Source organism: Heterodontus francisci, chromosome 5, assembly GCF_036365525.1.
Source record: "Heterodontus francisci isolate sHetFra1 chromosome 5, sHetFra1.hap1, whole genome shotgun sequence".
In the NCBI taxonomy this organism is placed as follows: Eukaryota; Metazoa; Chordata; class Chondrichthyes; order Heterodontiformes; family Heterodontidae; genus Heterodontus; species Heterodontus francisci.
The window spans coordinates 160,387,566-160,412,135 of record NC_090375.1 but is presented as its reverse complement, the minus strand read 5'-3'; the positions used below and the strand labels follow the sequence as shown (position 1 = coordinate 160,412,135).

Genomic DNA, 24,570 nt, shown 5'->3' with positions numbered 1-24,570 from the left:
CACTTGCCTGGATGGTGCAGCTCCAACAACACTCAAGAAGCTCGACACCATCCAGGACAAAGCAGCCCACTTGATTCGTACCCCATCCACAAACATTCACACCCTCCGCCACCAACGCACAGTGGCAGCAGTGTGTACCATCCACAAGATGCACTGCGGCAACTCACCAAGGCTCCTTCGACAGCACCTTCCAAACCCGCGACCTCTACCACCTAGAAGGACAAGGGCAGTAGATGCATGGGAACAACACCTCCTGCAATTCCCTTCCAAGCCACACACCATCCTGACTTGGAATATCGCCATTTCTTCACTGTTGCTGGGTCAAAATCCTGGAACTTCCTTCTTAACAGCACTCTGGGTGCACCTACCCCACATGGACTGCAGCGGTTCAAGAAAGTCGCTCACCACCACCTTCTCAAGGGCAATTAGGGATGGGCAGTAAATGCTGGCCTAGCCGGCAATGCCCACATCCCATGATGAAAATAGAAGTAATACATTTTGCTAGGAAGAACGAGGGCACGCAATATAAAATATAGGATACAATTATAAAGTGGGTGCAGGAGCAGACGGACCTGGGGAAATATGGACACTCAACATTGCAGGTGGCAGGACAGGCATCTGGGATCCTGGGATTTATAAATAGAGGCACAGGGTGCAAAAGGAAGGATATTATGGTGAACTGTAAAACACTTGTTTGACCTCAACTGGGCAGCACACTTTAGGAAGGATGTGAAAGTTTTAGAGAGGGTACAGAAAAGATTTACGAGAATGGTTCCAGGGATGAGTGACTTCAATTACATGAATAGATTGGAGAAGCTGGGGTTGTTCTACTTAGAGCAGAGCAAGTTGAGAGGAGATTTGATGAAGGTGTTCAAAATCATGAGGGATTTGGACAGAGTCAATAGGGAGAAACTGTTCCCATTGGAAGTAGGATCGAGATGCAGAGGACACTGATTTAAGGTGAATGGCAAAAGAAACAAAGGCCACATGTGGAAAATGTATTTTTATACAACGAGCAGTTAGGATCTGGAATTCACTGCCAGAGAGTATGGCAGAGGTCGCTTCAATCATGGCTTAAAAAGCAGAATTCGACATTTATCTGAAGAGAAAATATTTGCAGGGCTATGGGGAAAAGGCGGGGGAGTGGAACTAGCTGAGGGTCAGCACAGACACAATAGTCTGAATGGTCTCCTTCTGTACAATAACCTTTTTATGATTCTATGATCTTGCCTTTGGCCTCCATCTTCCACTTGCTGTGGTCTCCAATATTGTTCCTGGCCTCTGATATTCCCCCTGCTCTGGCCCAACCCCAGTCTTTCCGATCCCTCTTCCCCTCATCTCCACTCCCCAGCTGTGGCCTTGTGCTGATGCCTATCTGCCCAATGTCAGCCAGCCTTTCAATCTGGCTCGCTTTGGGTAAGAAACAGATGCAAAAAGTGCAAATCAGGTCCTGCCATTAAATTCTATTGGATCTGATGGAAACCTGTTCTTCCCCACTGCAAAATTTTGCCCTGCTCTGCCTCCACCCCGGGATAACATTGGGCTCAATATGTTATGCTGTTACATTTGTCACGACTGTGTTGTGAACTTCTTCATGTTGGTTATAGATATACCCTTCTACTAAGTGTAGCTCCAGCTGGTATGTAGTAAGGTGGCTGGCTACAGAGTCATTGCTCAAGCTGTGATTAACATAGAAGACCTTCTTTTTGATCTGCAATTAACCCCAATGGGCCTGAATCAGTCCTGAGAATCTGCTTTGCTGAAGTTTTGCGTTATCAATTTTTTCAAAGGCAGTACCTGTTGTCACTCATGCTGAGGTACAGGTTAGCACAGAATTACTATTTCCATGAATCTCCTCACACTGCCCATTGTGTGAAAATAGAACAATGGGCATTAAGGAGTTTTTTTTTAAATCTCTGTGGTTGCCTGCGACTGTATTTCAAATATTGAAACTAGCCATGACTGCTCCTTAAACTTGGACCCAAAGTATCCAGAGCAGCAGTGGAAATAGTAACAAAAACTGCTCTCAATATGCCAACAGTCTATTTAACTGAGGTCCTTAATGCTGAAAATACAGCTGTTGCTATGTACTCAATGACAGACTCCAGCAAATACAATTGTTAGAAGACGACATTCCACATCTGTGTATCAGGCTCTACGATATTATTCAGATTACCTTTCAATGTTGCCTGCATGGAGGCAAGCAACTTCATAATAAAGTATTGTTGCTGCAGTCACCACTGTTGAGAGCAGATTCACTATGATCTAAATCAAAGAGCTGTACAAATACATTTCACCATGTATTTTGGATATCCACCCTCATCATCTACAGAAAGCTGTTCATTAGTATTATGCTGTTGAGAGAGAATTGGAACATGGACTGGCCTGGTGAACAAAATCAAGGGGAATAGTGCAACATAACCTACTGTCTAGTTTTAGTAATAGAGCAGTTTCAGAAAAATGTTTTCATCCTGATTTAAAGCATCCTGGGTGCAATTCAAATATCAACATTTTTTTAAATTTAGAGCATCGTAGAACCATAAAAGTTTATACTCTGAAAGAAGCCTAATGTGCCAGTTCTGTCTTTTTGTGAAAGAAATCCAAAACTAATTCCAGTGCACTACAGTCAAACCACAGCCCTGTATATTCCTTTAACAAATATGACCCTGAAAGTTCATGAGGGTTCTATCAGTCCCCTACTGTAACTGCAGTAGAAGACTGGCATGACCCAAGGAAAATGGTCGAAACTCTGTTATGCAGTTTTTGGGAGTTTATTTACTGCCTTGAACAAAACACATTACAGGTAGGGGACATGGACTTTATAAGCCAGGATTTTATACTCTTGGGCCCCTGACGTCGGGTGTCATGGCATCGGGGGGTGGGGGGGGGGGGGGGGTGGGATGGTGGTATTCCAGTAAATGTCTCCGACAGAGGCCCACCATGGGCCTCAACGCAGGGAAGGCCCAGCTCGCTATTGCCGGTGGCGGCGAGGCCTTGTGGTGGCCCCCCCACCATTCGGCGACTGAAGCCAAATTTAAATATGTAAATTAATTTAAATAAAGGAATAAATTACCTTCTCAGTCCCATAATCTGTCCTGGTGCTATTAGTGCTGGTGGCCGGCACTCCCACACCTTCGGATCCCCGTCCTAGGAGCCGAGGCAGAACACTGTTGGGAGGGGAGAGCAGGTAAGTTTCACTGTGTGGGTTGGGGACGGGGAGCGGGGTCAAAATCATATCGATGGTGTAGGCGATGGTGGGATGGATTAGAGTGTAAAGTTTATGTACTTTATGGGGGGGAAGGTCAGGTGGGTGGGGAAATGTTTTGGGGGAGAGGGCAAGTGATTAATTTTATGGTGTTTTGGGGTGGTGGGACAGGGGCAATTTAAATGGATTAAAAATTTTTTATTGAAGTTACCTTTAAATATTTAAATTGAATGTTAGGGCTCGGAGGTAAATTTTAATATAGATTTATACAAATTAACCCAATTACTCATTGAACTGAGGGGAGTGTTGCTGTTGTTGAAGGGGAGGGGCTTCTGCACAACTCTCCCCGGTCTGACCAATATATGATTCCAGTCCCACATCCTGTGGTTAATGCTTAACACCTGTACAGAAACTAAGGATGTGTAAAAAATGGCAACAACACAAGAACCTGAGTCCTTGGTCACCTCTGCCCAACACCAAACTGGAGTGGGAAATTGGGATGCTGAAGCATATGGTGCAATAGTGTGCATCATTCACTTTGTGCAAATTATAACAAAGAGCCCCTCGGTGCTACTATTAGGTGCAAGACATTTTTAGTACCCTCATTTCAGCAGAATCAGGTTAAAACACGTGTTTTTAGCTGAATTTAAAATTGCTATGAATTTAGATCAAGCCTGACACTCCTGTAGATATTTTTGGTCCAGTAATCCCTGAGGCGAGTAGTCTTGATTATGTTGTTCATATTTTTTAAATTATTGTTTCCCAATTTACAGATTCCAATCTCTGAGTCTCTGAAAGCCAAAATCAGAAGTTTTAAATCACATGAACAGCTTCTGCACCATTGATGATGCACTAATTTTTTTGTTTAATATTGTTCATCTATTGCAGTCCAGAATATTCTATTCAACTGGCAGCCATTCACATTGCCTGCAATTGCACAGCTATTAACTGCTCCTAATGGCAGATTGCCAACATATAGCTAAGTGACATTGTAATCAAGCAGCAATGATATTTCTGAATAGAATGAACTTATTTACATTACTCATAGAGAGCAATGGGTTCAGCTTCGAGGAAAGCTTCGAGCCCGGCCAGGTTGTTGAAGTTTCAGTAGGGGACTACTTTGGGAATAGTGATCACAATTCCGTAAGCTTTAAAATACTCATGGACAAAGACGAGAGTGGTCCTAAAGGAAGAGTGCTAAATTGGGGGAAGGCCAACTATACCAAAATTCGGCAGGAGCTGGGAAATGTAGATTGGGAGCAGCTGTTTGAAGGTAAATCCACATGTGATATGTGGGAGGCTTTTAAAGAGAGGTTGATTAGCGTGCAGGAGAGACATGTTCCTGTGAAAATGAGGGATAGAAATGGCAAGATTAGGGAACCATGGATGACAGGTGAAATTGTGAGACTAGCTAAGAGGAAAAAGGAAGCATACATAAGGTCTAGGCAGCTGATGAAAGACGAAGCTTTGAAAGAATATCGGGAATGTAGGACCAATCTGAAATGAGGAATTAAGAGGGCTAAAAGGGGTCATGAAATATCTTTAGCAAACAGGGTTAAGGAAAATCCCAAAGCCTTTTATTCATATATAAGGAGAAAGAGGGTAACTAGAGAAAGGATTGGCCCACTAAAGGACAAAGGAGGAATGTTATGCTTGGACTCAGAGAAAATGGGTGAGATTCTAAACGAGTACTTTGCATCGGTATTCACCGAGGAGAGGGACATGACGGATGTTGAGGTTAGGAACAGATGTTTGATTACTCTAGGTCAAGTCGGCATAAGGAGGGAGGAAGTGTTGGGTATTCTAAAGGGCATTAAGGTGGACAAGTCCCCAGGTCCGGATGGGATCTATCCCAGGTTACTGAGGGAAGCGAGAGAGGAAATAGCTGGGGCCTTAACAGATATCTTTGCAGCATCCTTAAACACGGGTGAGGTCCCGGAGGACTGGAGAATTGCTAATGTTGTCCCCTTGTTTAAGAAGGGTAGCAGGGAAAATCCAGGTAATTATAGACCGGTGAGCCTGACGTCAGTGGTAGGGAAGCTGCTGGAGAAGATACTGAGGGATAGGATCTATTCCCATTTGGAAGAAAATGGGCTCATCAGTGATAGGCAACATGGTTTTGTGCAGGGAAGGTCATGTCTAACCAACTTAATAGAATTCTTTGAGGAAGTGACAAAGTTGATTGATGACGGAAGGGCTGTCGATGTCATATACATGGACTTCAGTAAGGCGTTTGATAAGGTTCCCCATGGCAGGCTGATGGAGAAAGTGAAGGCGCTTGGGGTCCAAGGTGTACTAGCTAGATGGATAAAGAACTGGCTGGGCAACAGGAGACAGAGAGTAGCAGTAGAAGGGAGTTTCTCAAAATGGAGACGTGTGACCAGTGGTGTTCCACAGGGATCCGTGCTGGGACCACTGTTGTTTGTGATATACATTAATGATTTGGAGGAAAGTATAGGTGGACTGATTAGCAAATTTGCAGACGACACTAAGATTGGTGGAGTAGCAGATAGTGAAGGGGACTGTCAGAGAATACAGCAGAATATAGATAGATTGGAGAGTTGGGCAGAGAAATGGCAGATGGAGTTCAATCAGGGCAAATGCGAGGTGATGCATTTTGGAAGATCCAATTCAAGAGTGAACTATACAGTAAATGGAAAAGTCCTGGGGAAAATTGATGTCCAGAGAGATTTGGGTGTTCAGGTCCACTGTTCCCTGAAGGTGGCAACGCAGGTAAATAGAGTGGTCAAGAAGGCATACAGCATGCTTTCCTTCATCGGACGGGGCATTGAGTGCAAGAGTTGGCAGGTCATGTTACAGTTGTATAGGACTTTGGTTCGGCCACATTTGGAATACTGCGTACAGTTCTGGTCGCCACATTATCAAAAGGATGTGGATGCTTTGGAAAGGGTGCAGAGGAGGTTCACCAGGATGTTGCCTGGTATGGAGGGCGCTAGCTATGAAGAGAGGTTGAGTAGATTAGGATTATTTTCATTAGAAAGACGGAGGTTGAGGGGGGACCTGATTGAGGTGTACAAAATCATGAGAGGTATAGACAGGGTGGATAGCAAGAAGCTTTTTCCCAGAGTGGGGGTTTCAATTACTAGAGGACACGAGTTCAAAGTGAAAGGGGAAAAGTTTAGGGGGGATATGCGTGGAAAGTTCTTTACGCAGAGGGTGGTGGGCACCTGGAACGCATTGCCAGCGGAGGTGGTAGATGCGGGCACGATGGAGTCTTTTAAGATGTATCTAGACAGATACATGAATGGGCAGGAAGAAAAGAGATACAGAAGCTTAGAAAATAGGCGACATGTTTAGAGAGAGGATCTGGATCGGCGCAGGCTTGGAGGGCCGAAGGGCCTGTTCCTGTGCTGTAATTATCTTTGTTCTTTGTTCTTTGAAAAATGAGATAGAAAAGATTGATTTTAAATATCTCATCCACTTTGACATTGGATCATTACTTTATAAAACAATCTTTTGGTTGGCAATTTATTTCACTACAACACTTACGTACAGCTATAAGAGCTGATTTCAAAGTCATCCCCTCCCAACGTGTAAGGTGGACAATCTTGGCCTGCAGCTCATGATTTCCCAACCTGAGCTCTCTGTGAGCGTAACTCCTCACAGGCAGCGCCCAACCATTGAATAAACCCCATAAGTAGTGTAGGGTAAATCTTACAGATTTAGCCAACAAGTAGAGATCCATACCAGAAGCACAAATTTGTAAAATTCACTTTTGGATCACAATGATAATTTTCAACTTTCTGTCTGGTGTCTGCTGCGGTTTTTTGGTACTACTCTTGCCTCTCAACCAGAGGGTTGTGCGCTCAAGTCCCACTCCAGAAACTTGAGTACAATATCTAGCATACACTACAGTTTAGTACTGAGGGGCTGCTTTACTGTTGCAGGTGCCGTCTTTTTGGACAAGAAGTTAAATCTCTCATGTAGCTGAGATATAGATCTCTGAATTTTCGCAGTAACCCTCAAAATTCTGTCAGTGATTACTCTTTACAGTTGAGCTGAGATTTTCATTGTTTGTGAAGTATAACTGTAGATAGATTGTCAAATCCAATCTTGTTCTCATCCTGCATCGACACACATTTCAACAGTAGTCACTGGACTGGTAATATAGTGGTCAATTGTAGTGCACCACACCATGTAAAGTATTTACTCACTGAGCCAAAGTACAATAGCAGTTTGGTTCTACATTATACACCCCGTCCAATTTTTGTTTCCACTGAAATCAATGCAAACAAAAATAAGGTGGGGTGTAAAATGGACAGCTGATCTGCTCCCGCCCTTTTTCTGCCTGGCAATAGAAGTGAAAATTCATCTGACAGAGAATAACTAATGGGTTGAACAACTCGAAAACTACTTAAATAAAAAAATAGGGAACTGTTAGATGATACAGAATATCCTATCAGAAAGCAAAAAGGAGATATTAAAAGAACAAAGAATGCTCAAATAACGAAGTGAATGAAAGGGCATGGAAGAGGCCCAAACAAGGAAAAAGGCAAAGATGGGTTCAACTGGAGAAAATAAAACAAAATCTGCAAATGCTGCAATAAAAACAGAAAATGCTGGAAACACACCATTCTCAAAGAGAAAGTGGGGTAGACAAGACCAAATATCCTGTTAATGCATTGTTAAGACTATGATCTATCTCTGACTCTTATTGTACTTTATCTATCAATCTCTGGAATCAAGCATCGATAACAAACCTTCAGACGACCATAGCTTTATATATCATCCCACCCCACTTCCTGTAAAGACTCCAACCACTTTTCCCAGCTTCTCCATTTTTATCACATCTTCTCTGTTGATCCTTCCCACATCAAGGCCTAGATTGTCACTATGTAGCACTGTTTCTCTGACACTAAATGGCCTGCTAAGCTCCCAATATGGTGGTCAGGAAGTGCACTTTAAAGCTGCCAACACTCCAGGATTGTCTTCAAGTCTCCAGGAATTGAACTTTAATCTGCAGAATCATGCTGGGAGGAGCCCAGCAGAAAAATCATAGGGGCATTAAAAAAAAAATCATTCTTTTCACAGCATTTGCTTCTTAGTTATTAACATAGAAAGAAAAGGTTGTTTAACCAATGAAGAATCATTCAATCAGGCAATAAGGAGTCTGTTCACTTTCCAATTGGCTGGGAAGGCACTGTGCCATTAAGAATGGACATGTTGAGCATGGGAGTGGGGCAGTTGGAGAGAGAAGGTTAGGTAATGAAATTTCCAGGAATACATCCAGCCAGAGTTTACAAACCTAGCATGTGTGTATTTTCCAAAGGAACTGTGTTGTTGTCCACATTGGTAAACGTAGATGCGCAGATGGCAGAAGCGCAGTCCTTCGTTTCCTACAGAACCTGTTTTCCCTTTTCAATCTCCCCAGTGCTTCACTCACCATGTGCTGAATTTACACAGCACAATGTGTCACTAACTGACAAGAAGGTTCCCTCACCAGTGATATTTAATGGGATCATGCAGTACTTGCAGTTAGTTCCTGGTTTCTCATTTTCGGCTGCTGTTGGACTTCTGGATTTTTTTGTGTGTGTTTTGTCACTCTGGAAAGTTCATTTGTTTGTGGCTTTCCTGGTCTTGCACTGTTGTTCTTTGCCTCAGAAATAATTTGGCTGCAGACATGGGTGGTATTATAAGGCTGCCTTTGGGCTGGAAGATGGAGGAGAGCACCAAGGAAGACAGAGAGCAGAAGAAGTTACCAGAAGAGCAAGGAGGAGGAGGAGAAGGGAACTGCACAGGAGGCCACACCCACAGAGGGTCATCCGGGAGCTCTTCTCCTACATGAACTCACTCAGCAGAAAATTTCAGGCACCTTCGCTTCACCAAGGAGGCTCTCACTAAACTCTGTCACCTGCTGATGCCACAATTCAAGCCTTGCTCCAGGACATGAACAGCATTGCCTATGGCTGTCAAGGTCATTGTGGCTCTCAGCTTTTATATCACGGCCACCTTTCTGGATGCTTCGAGCAACATCATCAACATCTTGCAGCTTGCATTACACCAATGTATCAGGTAGGTCACCAAGGAATACATACGTCCCCTTTCCAGAGTGAAGCAGTATGAGAAAGCACTAGGTGCAGGCTTCCCCAGGGTGCAAAGTGCTGTAGACTGTAAACATATTACCTTGCATGTTCCCTTTCATCAGCCGGATATCTTTATCAATCCTAAGAGAGGACAGCAGGTGCCTCTCCCACAGAGCCAAGGTGACACTCCTGGGGTGGCAAAGCATTTCTAGAGCTCTATTCAAGAACAGAGTGTAGGTGTTGTAATGTTTGGAAATCCCAGTCAAAAGTGACCCCAGAAGCCAAGATGGCAGCTATTTGAGCTTCCATGCCAGCAGTCTCAGGGTGATGGTGTGCCTGCTCCCCTGCCAATGCCTTTGATTGTGCAACACAGCCAGTCAGGGCAGGCTACTCCAGCTCATGCTGAGAAGCTGCAGTCTGCAGCTGGACCCTTCAGGCTCACAGCCGCTCGGTGTCATCCTCCAAGTCACCTGAATTACCTCAACGGAAGTTTAGCTGCCTTCCACCTCCCAAGCTGCAGCCATTGTGGAAACATTGCATAGGAGCATAAGGACAGGGAAATGAGCATATACGAAAAGCATCAGGGGCTTGCACAAGGGCGATGTATGTTTTTTTTTTGTCAATATTGACATGATGTGAGAATATTTGTTTGATAAATTTGTTTCTTGTTTTAATTGTGGCATTGGTATTTATCTTTGCAGCAATCTGTTTAGCAGAATGGTTTCCATGCTTTGCACAAAGCTTTGAGACAAGTTGGTGCTGGACTCCTCCATGCTCTGCACCATTGTGAAAATACTCCCTCGGAGTTGATTGAAGAATGTGGTAGCCATGGTGAAATAGCTGATAATCTCTGTATAAGATGTAAGTTGTGGGTAAATGAGGCTTGTAATAGTAGTGAGTGTGTGAGTGAGAAGTAGTGAAGCATGGTGCACAGATTGTAGGAGGGTGAAGGAAGTCAGGGATGGGTGTGCGGTGAGTGCTATACGTATTGCTGAGGTGGTAAGTGGTGCAGTTTTGAGCAGACAGTACAGCAGCAGTATTCTTACCTTAACAACTCGAGTTAGATTATTACATTTCCTGTGATATTGCAGCCACATCCAGGCACCTATGCTCCAGGCATTATCATGCTCTGCTATTTCTTCCCACTTTCACATGAGTAAATGCCTGAAAGGTTTCCTGCCTCCTTGGCAGAAGAGGATGCCCCTCCTCCTCTTCTCTGCCTGCACCAGCATCTCCAAGGCAGCATTAGATAACCTTGATACCCACTCACTACCTCCTTCAGCCATTTCTTCAACAGAACATCTTCCCTGGTATTTTGTTTATTCAATCTTGGGATGCGGGCATCGCTAGCAAGGCCAGCATTTATTACCTAACTCTAATTGCCCTTGTGAAGGTGCAGCTAGAAAGCCCCTTCCTTTTAAGAAATGCTGACCTTGATTAAGTGGCGTCAGATGCCCGATTTCCATACCGCCCCATATTTCATACTGAATCGATAGCACCTGTTTAACACTATCACCCATCATCAACATCACTAAGTGTAAAGATTTATGGAGTTTATTACAGTGTGTTATACTGTTCCAAATGACATCTCGTGATAATGGTGCCAAATTTCTTGCTTACCTTGTGCCTGAACACCTTCTTGGCAGGGCCTAGTGCATTGAAACAGCAGAGGAAAATCAGCTCTTGTTGGAGGCTGAACAGGTCTGCAGCATTGGGAATGCCTTCCAGAATTGAGGCCTTCTAACTGCTGTGCAGAAACAGCCACCGAGAGTCCTTCAGCACTGATAGCTGTCTGTGATCAGAAAAGAGGGTTTATCTTGAATGCTGTTGTCTTTCTTACCTATCTGCTTCTAATCAGAAGATTAGAGTACTGCTCACTCTGGTCCCATAGCCATAGTCCCATAGGCATCCCTCCCCATTCGAGAGACAGTTGGTGATGTATAGCTTGAGGATCACCACTCCTCAAGCATGGGGCAAGGCGAGGAGGTAGGCCTCCATGAACTACCAAAGCCAGTACAGGGATTGAACCTATGCTGTTGACATCTTTTTGCATCATACACTAGCTGTCTAGTCAACCGATCCTTCTGGTTCCTAGTCCCACCTTTTCTGGGTATCCCCCTCTTGGGGGAGCAAATCTAGATGGAAGAGCCAGGTACACTTGCTCCCATCTCATTACCACGGCAGACCATAGCTTGAGCCTATTGTAGACATAGGCATTCTTCCCCCTTCAGGGGAACTATTATTTGTATTTATTGTAGAAATCTAGCACTAGGGACCACATAGTGAAGTGTATCATAATTTAGTAAGGATTTAATAAGTATTTATTTATTTTATATTAATTAACTAATTAGTGCTAGAAATGTCAGTTAGAGGGGTGAAGTGCTTCACCTGTGAGATGTGGGAAGTCCGTGACGCTTCCAGCGTTCCGGGCGACTACATCCGCAGGAAGTGTACCCAGTTGCAGCTCCTCACAGACCGCATGGATCGGTTGGAGCGGCAACTGGATGCACTTAGGAGCATGCAGGTGGCGGAAAGCGTCATAGAACGGAGTTTTAGAGAAGTGGTTACACCCAAAGTGCAGGCAGATAGATGGGTGACCGCGAGAAGGGGCAGGCAGTCAATGCAGGAATCCCCTGTGGCTATTCCCCTCTCTACCAAGTATACCATTTTGGATACTGTTGGGGGGGATGGCCTATCAGGGGAAAACAGCAGCAGCCAGAGCAGTGGCACCACGGTTGGCACTGTTGTTCAGCAGGGAGGGACAAAGCGCAGAAGAGCAATAGTTATAAAGGGCTCTATAGTCAGGGGCACAGATAGGCGCTTCTGTGGACGTGAAAGAGACTCCAGGAAGGTATGTTGCCTCCCTCGTGCCAGGGTCAAGGATGTCTTTGAACGGACAGAGGGCATTCTGAAGGGGGAGGGTGAACAGCCAGAGGTTGTGGTACACATCAGTACCAATGACATAGGCAGGAAGAGTGATGAGGTCCTGCAGGGGGAGTTTAGGGAGTTAGGTTAAAAAACAGGACCTCTAGGGTTGTAATCTCTGGATTACTCCCTGTGCCACATGCCAGTGAGGCTAGAAATAGGAAGATAGTGCAGCTAAACACGTGGCTGAGCAGCTGGTGTAGAAGGGAGGGTTTCAGATATCTGGACCATTGGGCTCTCTTCGGGGACAGATGCGACCTGTGCAAGAAGGACAGGTTGCATCTAAACTGGAAGGGCACTAATATCCTGGCTACAAGGTTTGCTAGCGTCACTCGGGAGGGTTTAAACTAGTGTGGCAGGGGGGTGGGAACCAGAGCAGTAGGACACCTAGTGAAGTAAATGAGGAGGACATAGTAAATAAGGTCAGTAGGACTAAGAGGAAGAGCAGGCAGGGAGATGTTGCTGAGCACAGCGGGACAGGTGGTCTGAAGTGCATTTGTTTCAATGCGAGAAGTATAACAGGTAAGGCAGATGAACTTAGAGCTTGGATTAGTACTTGGAAATATGATGTTGTTGCTATGACAGAGACTTGGTTGAGGCAAGGGCAGGATTGGCAGCTAAATGTTCCAGGCTTTAGAAGCTTCAGGCGGGATAGAGGGGGATGTAAAAGGGGTGGGGGAGTTGCATTACTGGTTAAGGAGAATATCACAGCTGTATTGCGGGAGGACACCTCAGAGGGGTCATGCAGCGAGGCAATATGGGTGGAACTCAGGTATAGGAAGGGTGCAGTCATGATGTTGGGGGTTTACTATAGGCCTCCCAACAGCCAGCGGGAGGTAGAGGAGCAGATATGTAGGCAGATTTTGGAAAGATGTAAAGGTAACAGGGTGACAGTAAAAGGTAACAGTGATGGGTGATTTTAACTTCCCCAATATTGACTGGGACTCACTTAACGCAGAATTTGTGAGGAGCATCCAGGAGGGCTTCTTGAAACAGTATGTAGATAGTCCAACTAGGGATGGGGCCATTCTGGACCTGGTATTGGGGAATGAGCCCGGCCAGGTGGTCGAAATTTCAGTGGGGGAGCATTTCGGGAGCAGTGACCATAACTCCATAAGTTTTAAGGTACTTGTGGATAAGGATAAGACTAGTCCTCGGGTGAAGGTGCTAAATTGGGGGAAGGCTAATTATAACAATATTAGGCAAGAACTGAAGAATTTAAATTCGGAGCGGCTGTTTGAGGGTAAATCAACATCTGACATGTGGGAGTCTTTCAAAAGTCAGCTGATTAGAATCCAGGACCAGCATGTTCCTGTCAGGAGGAAAGACAAGTTTGGCAAGTTTCGGGAAGCTTGCATAACACGGGATATTGTGAGCCTAGTCAAAAAGAAAAAGGGCTGGAAGGCTAGGCACTTGAGGAATATAAAGACAGTAGGAAGGAACTTAAGCAAGGAGTTAGGAGGGCTAAAAGGGGTCATGAAAAGTCATTGGCAAACAGGATTAAGGAAAATCCCAAGTCTTTTTATACATATATAAAGAGCAAGAGGGTAACCAGGGAAAGGGTTGGCCCACTCAATGACAGAGATGGGAATCTATGCGTGGAGCCAGAGGAAATGGGTGAGGTGCGAAATGAATACTTTGCATCAGTATTCACCAAGGAGAAGGACTTGATGAGCCTAGGGAAGGGAGTGCAGATAGTCTCAGTCATCTCATTGTCAAAAAGGAGGAGGTGTTGGGTGTCTTGCAAAGCATTAAGGTAGATAAGTCCCCAGGGCCTGATGGGATCTACCCTAGAATATTGAGGGAGGCAAGGGAAGAAATTGCTGGGGCCTTGACAGAAATCTTTGCATCCTCATTGGCTACAGGTGAGGTCCCAGAGGACTGGAGAATAGCCAGTGTTGTTCCTTTGTTTAAGAAAGGTGGTAAGGATAATCCAGGAAATTATAGGCCGGTGAGCCTTACGTCAGTGGTAGGGAAACTATTAGAGAGGATTCTTTGGGACAGGATTTACTCCCATTTGGAAACAAACAAACTTATTAGCGAGAGACAGCATGGTTTTGTGAAGGGGAGGTCGTGTCTTACTAATTTGATTGAGTTTTTTGAGGAAGTGACGAAGATGATTGATGAGGGAAGGGCGGTGGATGTTGTCTATATGGACTTTAGTAAAGCCTTTGACAAGGTCCCGCATGGCAGACTGGTGCAAAAGGTGAAGTCACACGGGATCAGAGGTGAGCTGGCAAGATGGATACAGAACTGACTCAGTCACAGAAGACAGAGGGTAACAGTGGATGGGTGTTTTTCTGAATGGAGGGATGTGACTAGTGGTGTTCCGCAGGGATCAGTGCTGGGACCTTTGCTGTTTGTAGTATATATAAATGATTTGGAGGAAAATGTAGCTGGTCTGATTAGTAAGTTTGCGGACGACACAAAGGTTGGTGGAGTTGCGGATAATGATGAGGATTGTCAGAGGATACAGCAGGATATAGATCGGTTGGAGACTTGGGCGGAGAAATGGCGGATGGAGTTTAATCCGGACAAATGTGAGGTAATGCATTTTGGAAGATCTAATGCAGGTGGGAGGTATACAGTAAATGGCAGAACCCTTAGGAGTATTGACAGGCAGAGAGATCTGGGCGTACAGGTCCACAGGTCACTGAAAGTGGCAACGCAGGTGGATAAGGTAGTCAAGGAGGCATACGGCATGCTTGCCTTCATCGGTCGGGGCATAGAGTATAAAAATTGGCAAGTCATGTTGCAGCTGTACAGAACCTTAGTTAGGCCACACTTGGAATATTGCATGCAATTCTGGTCGCCACACTACCAGAAGGACGTGGAGGCTTTCGAGAGGGTACAGAGGAGGTTTACCAGGATGTTGCCTGGTCTGGAGGGCATTAGCTATGAGGAGAGGTTGGAAAAACTCGGATTGTTTTCACTGGAACGACGGAGGTGGAGGGGCGACATGATAGAGGTTTACAAAGTTATGAGCGGCATGGAAAGAGTGGATAATCAGAAGCTTTTTCCCAGGGTGGAAGAGTCAGTTAATAGGGGACATAGGTTTAAGGTGAGAGGGGCAAAGTTTAGAGGGGATGTGAAAGGCAAGTTTTTTACACAGAGGGTGGTGAGTGCCTGGAACTTGCTGCCAGGGGAGGTGGTGGAAGCAGATACGATAGCGACGTTTAAGAGACATATTGACAAATATATGAACAGGAAGGGAATAGAGGGATATGGGCCCCGGAAATGCAGAAGGTGTTAATTTCGGCAGGCATCAAGATCGGCGCAGGCTTGGAGGGCCGAATGGCCTGTTCCTGTGCTGTACTGTTCTTTGTTCTTGTTCTTTGAAATATAAAGGGATCTGACATTCTCTGTCACATTTTCCTCTGTTTTGCAACTGTGGAATAAGCATTCCTTAGTCCTAAAGAGCTGCTCAAAATACTTCATGAAGAAAGTCAAGAATAGATTGTAGAAAAAGAAAGTATTTCTGGAATGATCAGAACCAGTCTGCAGTCTGTATCTGAATGTAATCTAATTTAATGTAGAATTGAAATAAAAAGTGAGAACACAGAGGAGATCTAAAAAAGGGAATAAGAGGGTCAAAGCAAGAATGGAAGAATCGATTAGTGGCTACCATAAGGGAAACCAAAAGTCTTTAATAAATATATAAATAGTAAGAGACATCAAAGGAAACGTTGAGCTGATTTGGAACCACAAGAGAGATATTCTTGTGGAGGCTGAGGGCATAGCTGAGGTACTAAATTAGTACTTTACATCTATCTTCACCAGAAAAGACATTCTGCCAATGTAGCAGTAAAGGAGGAGGTAGTAGCAATATTGAACAGGATACAAATAGAGAAGGCATTTAAAATGTTTGCAGTCTTCAAAGTATAAAAGTCACATGGTCCAGATGGTTACTGAGGGAAGTAAGTCTGGAAATTATGGTCACTGTAGCCATGATCTTCAAATCCTCCTTAGATATGGGGAGTGGCATCAGAGGACTGGATGATTGCAAATGTTATGCCTAAATTAAAGACACTGGACGCAAAATTTAGTTGCACAGTGCCACTTCTGGGTGCATTACTAAGGCCTACCTAATGTTTCCATGCACGTCAAGTGCCACTTTTTGCATGGCCCTCACAGCATTAGTGAAGTGGACTGATGCACGCAGATCCATCCTTTGTGTGCACCCAAAGACGCTGAAAGTACACAATCTTGATGTCATTGACATGAACGGGCCGATGCAATGCCAGGATACCAATATTAGTCAAAGAATGAGCAGACATTGTTTTCATTATTAAATCCTGAAACAACAAGTGCTAATAAGCAAGATGGGCCCTGTTCTGGGCTATTTAAAATGTCATTCAACAAGTTGCAACTGAGGTGCTTTTGACTTACTTGTGCTGAGGCAAAGTCTGTGGAAGCACTGTGGTGAGTTGCTGGAGCAATTTGGAGGTTTTTGCTGATCACAGGGAGGAAAAGAAAGGCTCTCCATAGAAGGGTCTTCTGGGAGCACCAAAAGAAAAGCCTGGGCTGTCATTGATACATTTCATTTTCTTCGGATATGCCAAAATGAAACAAAGGTGAACTTGATCAAGTAGCAAGTCAGAAAGCTGAAATATAAACATAAAATGTTGGAAATGGTCAGTAGGTCAGGCAGCATCTGTGGGAAGAGAAACAGAGTTATTGGGGGGAATTTTATGTTGGCGGTGGGGGTCTCGGCTTCGGGTGAAACCGATGCCAAGATCCCTGTATCACCTCTTTTCCGGAAGGCACGCTGAATTTCGTGACAATCAGGCACTTAAGTGGACAGTGACAGGCCTTCCATAGGATTTAGGACCCCGTCGCTGGAAGTCCCAGCCTTGCAGAGCTGCTGGCCAATCAAAGGCTGTGGATGCTGCTGTAGCTGCACCTACCAGAGGCCAAGGAGCATCGCTGGAGCCAGGCCTCAGGTAGATCAGGGCGACAGGGGTTTCGCAGGGTGGGTCTCGTGGGAAGGCGGGAGGAGACAGCAAGGCCAGGGTGATGGTCCTCAGTGGGCACCCCCCTTCCCAATGCCGTCTCCCTCGTTCAGGCACTGTGCCTTTGAACAAGGGACCACCACCCCCCACCCTGCCCGCCCACAAGCCAACCCCAGAGCCAGGAAGCAGCTTGCACAGTTTTTCATACAGTGCTTCCCATGTGACAACAGGGCCGCCCGCCACACAGCTTATTGCGGCAGCAGCGGGAAGAGACTCTTAATTAGGGTTAATTGCCTAGTTAAGGGCCTCAATTGATGGCGGGGTGAGAAGGCCATTCACAGACCTTCCCGCTCCAGATTAAATTTAGGGATGGTAGTGGCAACCCACCCCGAATATATGAATTAGGAGCAGGAGTAGGCCACTCGACCCCTGAAGCCTAATCCGCCATTCAATAAGTTCATGGCTGAACTGATTACTCCACATTTCCACCTACCCCGATTACCTTTCACCCCCTTGCTTATCAAGAATCTATCTCCCTCTGCCTTAAAAATATTCAAAGATTCTGCTTCCACTGCCTTTTCAGGAAGAGAATTCCAAAGACTCACGACCCTCTGAGAGAAAAAATTTCCCCTCATCTCTGTCTTAAATGGACAGCCCCTTATTTTTAAACAGTGACCCCTAGTTCTAGATTCTCCCACAAGGGGAAACATCCTTTCCACATCCACCCTGTCAAGACCCCTCAGGATCTTACATGTCTCAATCAAGTCGCCTCTTACTCTTCTAAATTCCAGCGGATACTTGCATAGCCTGTCTAATCATTCCTCATAAGATCGCCCGCCCATTCCAGGTATTAGTCTAGTAAACCTTGTCTGTACTGCCTCCAATGCATTTACATCCTTCCTTAAATAAGGAGACCAGTACTGTACACAGTACTCCAGATGTGATCTCACCAATGCCCTATATAGCTGAAGCATAACGTCCCTACTTTTGTATTAAATATCCCTCGCGATAAATGATATCATTCTATTAGCTTTCCTAATTATGTGCTGTAACTACATATTAACCTTTTGCTATTCATGCACAAGGACACCCAGATCCCTCTGCATCTCAGAGCTCTGCAATCTCTCACCATTTAGATAATATGCTTCTTTTTGATTCTTCCTGCCAAAGTGAACAATTTCACACTTTCCCACATTATACTCCATGTGCTAGGTCTTTGCCTACTCACTTAACCTATCTATATCCCTTTGTATATCCATCCACTTTTATGCTATCCCTGCCGCCAAATCCACTGCAGGGGAAAGCATAAAATTCCACCCAATGTTTCAGATTGATGACCTTTCATCAGATCTGAAAAATGTTACAGATGTAACAGATTTTAAGTCAGCTTAGAGGCAGGAAAACATAGAATGGAAGGAAAGAATAAAAGGGAAGATCTGTAGTAATATTGATAAGGGAAAACAATATTGGGAAGGTACTCACTGGGACAATTTTAATGGTTCAGGGATGCACAACTAAAAGGGATATCAGAGCAGAAATGAAAGAGCTTCTTGTGTAGAGACCCCAGCAAAGGATATCAAGCTGACAGAAGCTACATTATGCATACTGCCCAGAGACAAAATGGGTAAAATGGTCCAGATCTCAGTGTGTGCTATTACTTAGATATAAGGGTGTTAAATGTTTGGAATAGCAATCAATAAAAATCATAGGTAAACTTATTGGTGTCAAAACCAAATCTATCTTAGAGACAAGCTTCTTTGAATTAGCGCAGGGCCTGGTTTATTAACATTCAGGATAACTTGTGGGTGGGATAACCCCTTTAAATTATTTAGAACTTGATGCCATTTGAGTTCCATTCTGGGATAACATAAGGGTTGATTTTATGCCTGATTAATTGGCATAAAATGAGCATACCAATCAAAAATAATCAGAGAATCATTACACCATATTTCCAGTTAGCACACAATTTTTTGATTGGGTTTCATACTGGTGCCAGAAACACCCACCAGTTTAGCCCTCACTGATCTCACTTAGACATCCATGCAATTTGTTAACATTTTCGCTGGTATGGCATTCAGTCTTTTACCTGTCTGCATTAAATGGGTGTTCTCCACCCGTACAACTCTAAGATTTCTATGCTTCTTTAATTCTGGTCTCTTGCGCATCACCAATTTTAATTGCTTCACTATTAGCAGTGATGCCTTCAGCTGCCAAGGCCTTAATTCCCATCTTAAAGCTCTCCATCTCTCTACCTCTCTCACCTTCTTTAAGACCTACATCTTTGACCAAGATTTTGGTTACCAGCCCTAACATCTCCTTATGTGATTCAGTGCCAGATTATATTTGTGAAGCGTCTTTGGAAGTTATACTACCTTAAAGATTCTATATAAATTGCAAGTTGTTGTTATTATTCAGGCTTCTAGAGGCTGTGCTGTTTATGTAGGTGCATTTAAAAAGCCCAGTAGTAATATTTATAATAATACTTTGTGGCTATTTCTGAATCTTCCTTCGGCTTCTTTCCCATCTCCAAAATAGTTGGCTTTGTGCCATGTGTTTTGGCAGTTTTATTTTTTGGATTCAGTCGCAATATTGGGACAAAGGTTTTCCCAATGGGAATGTCCCTTATGTTTTTTGGAGGATGAAGAGAAGGAGCAGATTGCCAGGTTAGGCTCTACCAGAGGCTGACTGCATACAGCTTCCTATCCTGTCGCAGATGCATTTATAGGTAGAGGGGCACCTATCTGGCAATGACTATGCAGATCTGGCTGCTTACGTTCTAAGGCAGCATATAGTCAGATGCAGAGCTGTATCATTGGCTGCATGAACACCTACACCTATGTCTAAGAAGAGAAATATAACATTTCCAGGAAACTATAGACCACTCAGCTTAACATGGGTGGTAGGAAATATAATGAATCCCTACTAAAGGGAAAAACAATAGAAAAACATCCAGAAACCAAAAATATAATAACGAATAGTAAACATGGATTTCAAAAGGGAAAGTCTTGTTTACCCACCTAATTAAATTCTTTGAAGAGGTAACAATGAGTTTCTGAAACCCTGTTATTTACAATTTATACTAATGATTTAGACTTTGGAATAAAAAATACAATTTCTAAATTTGATGATGACCCCAAATTGTTGGGGGCCTGATAATCAATACTGAGAAGGACTGCAAGAATTTACAAGACGACAATAAACTTGCAGAATGGGCATATATTTGGCAAATTAACTTCAGCACAGGTAAGTGTGAGGTAATGCATTTTGGGAAGAAAAACAAGGAGTTACATTTAACTTGGAAAATAAGAAACTAAATAGCATAGAGAAGAAAAGGGATCTGGGTGTGCAAATACACAAATCACTAAAGGTACTGACACAGGTTAATAAGGCCATAAGAAAAAGCAAACCAAGCATTAGGGTTTATTTCTAGAGGGGTAGAATTGAAAAATAGAATAGTTATATTAAACTTGTATCGAATCTTGTTTAGACCACCTGAAGTAATGTATACAGTTCTTTTATTATAAAAAAGGACATAGAGGCACTGGAGAGGATGAAAAAATTATTTACAAGTATGATAACAGATATGCAAGGTTATACCTAATAGGGAAGTATGAATAGGCTGTTCTCTTTTCTCTTGAAAAGAGAAGGCTGCGGGGTGACCTAATGGATGTCTTCAAAATTATGGAAGGTTTTCATAAAGTAGACAAAGAAAGAGTGTGGGGAAGAGCAAAGCTATAAGATATCAATATAAGATAGACACCAAGAAATCAAATAGGGAAATCAGAAGAAACTTCTTTACCCAAAGGGCAGTGAGAATGTGGAACTCGCTACCACAGGGAGTGGTTAAGGCAAATATTATAGGTGCATTTAAGGGAAGGCAAGATAAGCATACAAGGGAGAAGGGAATAGAGGGATATGCTGATCAAATCAGATGTGAAAGAATGGGAGAAACCTCAAATGTAGCATAACTGGTTATATTATTGGACCATTGCTCTGGAGATATGAATTAAAATCCCCCCATGACAGCTGGGAAAAGTGAATTAAATTAATTAAATAAATCAGGAATAAAAAGCTTGCTTCAGTAATGGTGACCATGAAACTATTGGATTGTGGTAAAAAGCCATCTGGTTCACTATTATTCTCACACAATCTGGCCTACATGTGACTCCAGTCTCACAGCAATATGGTTGGCTCTTAACTGTCATGAGATGGCTTAGCAAGACACTCAGTTGTATCAAACTTCTTCAAAGAAATTGAATAAGAATAAAATCACACAGACCACCGGGCACCTGATACTACAAAGACACACCCAGCTCAGCCAACCTTGCAAAGTCCTCTTCTCAAGCAGCCAGGGCCTTGTGACAAAACTAGGAGAGCTGACCCACAGACGAGTCAAGCAACAGCCTGATGTCGTCATACTCATAGAATCATATCCAACAGCCAATGTCCCAGACTCCTCCATCACCATCCCTGGGTATGTCCTGTCCCACTGATAGATTCAGGATAGATTTAGCAGCTCAAAACTGGGCATCCAGCAGCAGAATTGTATTCCACCACAATTATGATCCAGCATATTCCTCACTCTATCATTACCCTCAAGACAGGGGACCAACCCTGATTCAATGAGGAGTGCAGGAGAGCATGCCAGGAGCAGCACTAGGCATAAAATAAGGTGCCAACCTGGTGAATAACACAAGACTACATGCATCCTAAATAGAGGAGGCAGCATGCTATAGACAAAGCAAATTGATTCCACAACCAACTGATCAGATCAAAGCTTTGCAATGCTGTCAAATCAAGTTATGAATGGTGGTGGAAAAGTAAACAACTAACAGGACAAGAAGACTTCAAGAGCACCCCAATCCTCAATGATGGGGGAGCCCAGCATGTCAATGCGAAAGACAAGGCTGAAGCGTTTGCAACTATCTTCAGTCAGAAGTTCCGAGTGGATCATCCATCTTGGCTTCCTCCTGAGGTCCTCAACATCAAAGATTCCAGGCTTCAGCCAACTTAATTCACTCCACATGAGATCAAGAAACGGCTGAGTGCACAGCATACAGAGAAAGCTATGGGCCCAACAACATTCTGGCGGTAGTACTAAGGATATGTGCTTCAGAACTAGCTGTGCCCCTAACCAATGTGTTCCAGTAAAGGTACAACAGTGGCATCTGCCAACAAATTGGAAAATTTCCCAGGTATGTCCTGTCAACAAAAAGCAGGAAAAATCCATTCTGACCAATTGCTGCCCCATCAGTCTACTCTCAATCATCAGCAAAGTGATGGAGGTGTCATGAACAATGTTATCAAGTATCACTTACTCACCAATGACCTGCTCATCGAAGCTCAGTTTGTGTTTCATCAGGCCGATTTGACTCCAGTTCTCATTACAGCCTTGGTCCAAAAGTGGGAAAAATGCTGAATTCCAGAGGCAAGGTGAAGGTGACTGCCTTTAATATCAAGGCAACATTTGATCGAGTGCAGTATCAAGGAGTCGTAGTAAAATTGAAGTCAATGGGATTCAGAAGGAAAACTGGAGTCATACCTAGCACATAGGAAGATGGTTGTGATTGTTGGAGGCTAATCATTCCAGCCCCAGGACATAATTGGAGGAGTTCCTCAGGATAGTGTCCTAGGCCCAGCCATCTGTAGCCCTTCATCAATGACCTTCCTCGCAACATCTGGTCAGAAGCGAGAATATTTGCTGGTGATTGCAGCGTGTTCATTTCCATTTGCAACTCCTCAGATAATGAAGAGGTCCATGCCCACATTCCGCAGGACCTGGACAACATTCAGGCTTGGCGTGTAAAGTGGCAAGTAACATTCACAGCACACAAGTGCCGGGCAATGATCCTTTTCAGCAAGAGAGAATCTAACCATCTCCCCTTGACAGTCAATGGCATTATCATTGCTGAATCCCCCACCATTAACATCCAGGGGGTTACCATTGACCAGAAGCTTAACTGGACCAGCCACATAAATGCTGTGGCTACAAGAGCAGATCAATGACTGGGTATTCTGTGGCAAGTAATTCACATCCTGACTCCTCACAACCTTTCCACCAGTCAAGAATGTGTTGGAATGCTGGATGACTGCAGCAACAACAACACTCAAGAAGCTCAATACCATCCAGGACAAAGTAGCTTGCTTGATTGGCACCGCATCACTGCCTTAAATATTTACTCCATCCACCACTGGTGCACAGTGGCAGTACTAAATATCATCTACAAGATGCACTTCAGCAACTCACCAAGGCTCCTTTGGCAGCACTTTCCAAACCAGCAAAACCCATCGTTTAAAAGAACAAGGCCATGGGAACACCACCATCTGCACATTCCTCTCCAAGTCGCCAGTCTTGACTTGGTACTATATCACCATTCCTTCACTGTTGCTAGGTCAAAATCCTGGAACTCCTTTCCTAACAACACTGTGGGTGTACCTACACCACAAGGACTGCAGCGGTTTAAGAAGGCAGCTCACCACGACCTTCTCAAGGGCAATTAGGCATGGACAATAGATGCTGTCGAGTTAGAGGTCGCAGGTTTGGAAGGTGTTGTCGAAGGAGCCTTGTTGAGTTGATGTGGTGTACTTGGATTTCCAAAAGGTATTCAACAAGGTTTCTTTCTTTGGCCTCCTTGTCTCGAGAGACAATGGGTAAGTGCCTGGAAGTGGTCAGTGGTTTGTGAAGCAGCGCCTGGATTGGCTATAAAGGCCAATTCTAGAGTGACACACTCTTCCACAGGTGCTGCAGATAAAATTGGTTGCCGGGGCTGTTACACAGTTGGCTCTCTTCTTGCGTTTCTGTCTTTTTTCCTGCCAACTGCTAAGTCTATTTGACTCACCATACTTTAGCCCCGCCTTTATGGCTGCCTGCCAGCTCAGGCGATCACTGGCAACTGACTCCACGACTTGTGATCAATGTCACAGGACTTCATGTCACGTTTGCAGACGTCTTTAAAGCGGAGACAGGGACGGCCGGTGGGTCTGATACCAGTGACGAGCTCGCTGTACAATGTATCCTTGGGGATCCTGCCATCTTCCATGCGGCTCACATGGCCAAGCCATCTGAAGAGCCGCTGGCTCAGTAGGGTGTATATGCTGGGGATGTTGGCTGCCTCGAGGACTTCTGTGTTGGAGATGCGGTCCTGCCACCTGATGCCAAGGATTCTCCGGAGGCAGCGAAGATGGAACGAATTGAGACGTCGCTCTTGGCTGACATACGTTGTCCAGGCCTCGCTGCCGTAGAGCAAGGTACTGAGAACACGGGCTTGATACACTTGGACTTTTGTGTTCTGTGTCAGTGAGCCATTTTCCCACACTCTCTTGGCCAGTCTGGACATAGCAGTGGAAGCCTTTCCCATGCACTTGTTGATTTCTGCATCGAGCGACAGGTTACTGGTGATAGTTGAGCCAAGGTAGGTGAACTCTTGAACCACTTCCAGAGCGT

General features: G+C 44.3%; 1 long non-coding RNA gene across 1 annotated transcript in view; it reads right to left on the bottom strand.

Moving 5' to 3' along the window:
• LOC137369638 (uncharacterized) overlaps positions 1-16,718 on the bottom strand; it is a 67,940-nt gene extending 51,222 nt beyond the window's left edge. Inside the window, exons 1-2 of the long non-coding RNA XR_010974990.1 lie at positions 16,564-16,718; positions 10,870-11,041 (exon numbers count right to left, since the gene is read on the bottom strand). This is a non-coding gene — a long non-coding RNA (uncharacterized lncRNA). The remainder of the gene's footprint in view (positions 1-10,869; positions 11,042-16,563) is intronic.
• Between the last annotated feature and the right edge of the window lie 7,852 nt (positions 16,719-24,570).